At 35.1% G+C, this 5,040-nt stretch overlaps 1 pseudogene; it reads right to left on the bottom strand.

Annotated features, from left to right (window-relative positions):
* Positions 1-2,003: 2,003 nt before the first annotated feature.
* Positions 2,004-2,935, bottom strand: LOC103551533 (olfactory receptor 6C3-like; annotated as a pseudogene).
* Positions 2,936-5,040: the final 2,105 nt, after the last annotated feature.

Below are 5,040 nucleotides of genomic sequence, written 5' to 3'. Positions count from 1 at the left end.
GAGGTTTTGGATTAATGATTCAATTGCTTTAATAGTTATAGGTCTGTTAACATTTCCCATTTCACCTTGAGTAAGTGGTAATTTGTGGGTTTCTATAAATTTGTACTTTTAACCTATGCTATCTAATCTGTTGGTACAAAATTTCTCATAGCATATTTTTATACCCCTATTTCTATAAGGTCAGCAGTAATGAATGAACTTTCACTACTGATTTTAGCAATTTGGTCTGTCTCTTCTTTTTTCTTGCTCCATCCAGGTAAAAGTTTTGCTGATTTCTTGAAAGAACCAACTTTTGGTTTTGTTGATTTTCTCTATCTCCTTTTCTCTGTTTCATTTATCTACACTCTAGTATTTATGACTTACTTCTTTCTGCTGGCTTTGGGTTCATTTCACTTTCTTTTTTCTAGATGTTTAAGATATGAAGTTAGATTATTGATATGAGCTCTATTTTTGTTTTTTAAAGCTATAAATTTCCTTCTCAGCTCTGCTTTCTCTATATTCCATAAGTGTTGGTATCTTGTACATTTGTTTTCATTTATCCAAAAGCATTTTCTAATTTCCTCTGTGATTTCTTCTTTGACCCATTAGTAGTTTATGAGTGTCTTGTTTAATTTCCACTTTTTTTAATACTTACCATGAATTGGGTCTGAAGCTTCTGATAAACTAAAATGAAGAAGTAAACCAGAAACAGTTTACTTTGTCTAACTGTGTTTACATTGTCCAATATGGTATCCACTAAAACTTGAAATATGCTTAGTCCAAACTAAGATGTGCTGTGAATGTAAATACACATCATGTTTCAAAGACTTAGCACCAAAAAAGTAAAAGATCTCATTTTTAATATGTATTAGATGTTGAAACAATAATATTTTGGATATATTTGGTTGAAATGTCTTATTACTATATGTTTATCACTATAAACTTCCCTCATTACTATGCTGTACTGAGTTACATCAGACAGAATCAGAGAGAGAAAGAGATTATGAGTTTCATCTAAAAAAAATAGCAAAATTTTCTAATTAGGAATCTCCAAAAACAAGTCTGAGAAGACACATCCTCAGAAAAGTTTGGAGAGGCCCCCAGAATGAGTAGGTGGACTGAATGGTGATAGTCTTCCCTTGTACGAATCCAGTTTAAGAAGACTGAGAGAAGTGGTTATTTTTTCAAATGTGTAGATAGCAACACAAATTACAAAGAACATGAAAAAACAGAGAAAAGTGGCCCAATCAAAGAAAGTAAATCTCCATAAACAGACTTTAAAGAAATGAAGGTATATGAACACCTGACAAAGAATTCAAAATAACTCTCATAAAGATGCTCAATGAGTTGAGGAAAGTGGCATGTGTTTTAGTCTCATTGCATTTATTTTGAATTTTTTAAAATACAAATATTTTCTAAAAAATGTTAGAGACCATGGAAATTCTATAAATAATCTTTAATATCATGATCAGTATTTATCTTGAAAATATGTACTAAAGTTTACAAAATATAAAGCTCTACAGTTAAAGCACAATGCTCTAGGACATATTACCTCTAAGGACTGAATTTAATATACAATAATAGATAACAGGTAGATTTTTTAAACATTATGCAATTATCGATGTTCATCTTGAAAATACAGAGGAAATTGCACTACTAATCTTGAGACTCTACATTCGAAACACAATGTGAAGTCATACATAGCTGTTAGGGATTGATATTAACAGAATTCAAACTTTTTTACATTGTAGTATAGAGCATATCTTAAAGAAACACATTTTACTTACAGAAAATTCTGTAGGAGAAATAAGCTTTACTATATTTTTGAATAATTCAATAAAAATGCATTGGAAAAATGGGTATGGAATTGAGAAAAATGGACTGGGAAAATATTAAACTCATTGTAATGTGGCATAAAAAGAGACTATAAAGAACAAGCATAGTTATACAGATATTTAGGAATGTCAAGATTTTGCTTAATTGCTCTGCAGACTGTCCTTTATTCTTGGCCAAAAAAAAAAAGATCATTTATTTGTAGAAAGTATTACTTTATGGAAAACGTCTTTGAAAGCTTGTTTCGTTTGCTGGTTTCCCAGGGTGTAAATGAAAGGATTCAGCATGTGGACAACAGAGGTATTGAGAATAGCTACCCCTTTGTCAATGAAGCCTTTTCTTTTGCAGTGGGATTAGCGTACATGAATATACAGCTTCCATAAGAAATGGAAAAGACAATCATGTAAGAGGAACAAGTGGAGAAAGCCTTTTTTCTCTGACTGGCAGATGGGATTCTCAAAATAGTTCTGTCAATGTACATATAAGATAAAATCAGTAATGCTAAGGGGAATAGCAAATTACCCAAAGCAAAGTAACAGCCAATTACTTCTAAGCCAGGTGTCTGAGCCAGACAGTTGTAAAGGGGAAAACAGTCACATGCAAAGTGATCAATGACATTGGAAGCACAGTAATCCAGTTCAAGGAGCAGTGTAAAAGGCAGGAAAATGGTCAGAAACCCCCCCAGCCACGCGCAGAGCACAAGCAGGCTGCAGAGTTTCCTCTTCATGATGGTTGTGTAGTGAAGGGGCTTGCAGATGGCAACGTAGCGGTCATAGGACATGGCGGTTAGGATGTAAAATTCAGTCACCCCCATGAAAATAAAAAAAAATAGTTGGGCTGCGCAGTTGTTCTAGGAAATAGTCTTATCCCTGGTGAAAATTGCCCCCAGATATCTAGGGATACATACGGTTGTAAACGAGATTTCTAAGAAAGAGAAGCTCTGGAAGAAGAAATACCTAGGCGTCTGTAGATGGGAGTCCACCAAGGTGAGGGTGATGACAGTCAGATTTCCAGTGACACTTAGTATGTACACGATAAACAAAAAGAGGAAAATCACAATCTGAAGGTCAGGATCATCAGAAAAGCCTAGGAGGACAAACTCTGTGTTCACTGTGTGGTTCATTTCTCTCTCTCTCTCCTCTTTTTTCTTCTTATAAAGTTATTTAGGAGGAAACAGTATTAAAGGGAGGAGATGAAGGGTATAATTCATCATGATCAATATCATCATCATTGATACAATTCTAAAACATTTTCTATAATCCATGTGAATTTTATTTCTTCTGACTTTCTTGTTTGCATTATGTGTTAATACATATATGTGAGTCCTGCTGTGTTTGCTAGTTTTCTTATTTTAAATCCAGCAAGAGAAATTGGGAAATCTTCATACAAAAGTCACATAATTGAGAGACGGTAAATGAAATCAGTAATTCTTGTTCTGTCCAATTTGTGCAAATCATTATACTTTTGTTGAAACAATCTTATGAATATGAATTTTTCTTTCTTTTCTGTCAAGTATTTACTAAAGGACACCACCACTTAAAAACAGAAGTGGGTGACATTTTCTATGACTTACTAGAAATGCGTATATAGAAACAATTTTATTTCTGCGCATAAAGGGACATGCAGTATTTATCTATTTTCCATTTTGCACCGAAGCACAAATTACAGAAGTAACGCCTTACCTTGGACTTTAGCAGCTCTGTCACCCAGGTTGTAGCCCACTGCATTTTCCATTTAAGCATCCCTCTCTCTGAGCTATTAAGCTTCGTGAAAAAATGTTTCATTCCCTTGTACTTCTCTATCACATTTATCTTTCACTGAGACTATTGATCCACAAGGATATTTCAGAAATATCTTGGGAAAACCTCTCCCATTTGTCCTATTCAGTTAATTCCCAGCTGTCCTTGATATACTATGCTGTAGATTTGGTTTGCTAAAATTGACAGTTCCCTCCTCCATATTTTAGACAGTCTAATTTCTACTGTGAAGGATAGAATGTAAAATTATTGCTTCTCTGCCAGACATTAACAAAATTCAAGCTAAGCAAATTTGATATTAGTTTTTCTCTATTTTATGATGGTTCAAGGGAAATAGTTCAGGAAATAAAAATAGAATGTCAGAAACCTTAAGAAGATGTGCAATGTGCTATAGTCCTCCTCAATGTTATTGGTCTAGGGAAGTTCAAGACAGCAATGTTTAGAGAGAGGACTACATCTCTGTTCTGTTACAGATCATGGGGGATTTCTGAAAGTCATTCCTGGATTTCCCAGTAGCCTCCTAACTCTTCTTTATGGTGAATCTTCCTTGAGAACAGTTACATTCATCTTTGTATCCCACAGAGGACGGAAAATGTTGACTTTTACAAAATAATATTTCCATTAGTCACAATTACTTAGGGGGCGGCTCCGTGGCCGAGTGGTTAAGTTCACGCGCTCTGCTGTGGCGGCCCAGGGTTCGGATCCTGGGCGGAGACAGGGCACGGCTTGTCAGGCCACACTGAAGCGGCGTCCCACATCCCACAACTCGAGGGACCTGCAACCAGGATATACAACTGTGTACAGGGGTGGGTGGGGGAGATAGAGCAGGAAAAAAAAGATTGGCAACAGTTGTTAGCCCAGGTGCCAATCTTTAAAAAAAAATAAATAAATAAAGTTAATCACAATTACTTAATATTTCAAGGGTAGTAAAAACAAGTTGTGAAAGCTACATCCTTACAAAAATAGAACGCAATATAATTTATATTTAATCAGCTTCTTGAAATATAAGTTTTCTACATACTCTTTGTTGTTTATCCTTAGGCTTTGTTACTATTTGGGCATCAAGAAGCAAGATTATTTCATAATTCTAAGACAAATAATAACTATTATAATGCATATATTGTGCTCGCAGTTTTTTAAAAATGTTATTACACAGGTTAACTAATTTAATCCTCTTTACCAATAGCAATATTCAATTACAGTGTCAAATGTGTCCATCTTATTGTCCACTTTGACCTTTACATTTCTTTGTCATGTCTTTACCAGACCTGCTGTTTGATGGTTAAGATCCACTGCTTTTACTGCTGCCACCTGGGTTTTTTTCCAGATCAGACAACCACACCTCCCATCTGATGGTTGTCATACTGTGGTGGCTGCATGTTACTGTGATGCAGAAAGCTCTGCCATCGGTATTTCAAATACCAGCAGGGTCACCCATGGTGGAGATGTTTCAGCAGCGCTTCCAGACTAA

This window comes from Equus przewalskii, chromosome 5 (genome assembly GCF_037783145.1).
Source record: "Equus przewalskii isolate Varuska chromosome 5, EquPr2, whole genome shotgun sequence".
In the NCBI taxonomy this organism is placed as follows: Eukaryota; Metazoa; Chordata; class Mammalia; order Perissodactyla; family Equidae; genus Equus; species Equus przewalskii.
The sequence above is the reverse complement of the archived record's forward strand: the minus strand, read 5'-3'. Positions and strand labels throughout refer to the sequence as shown.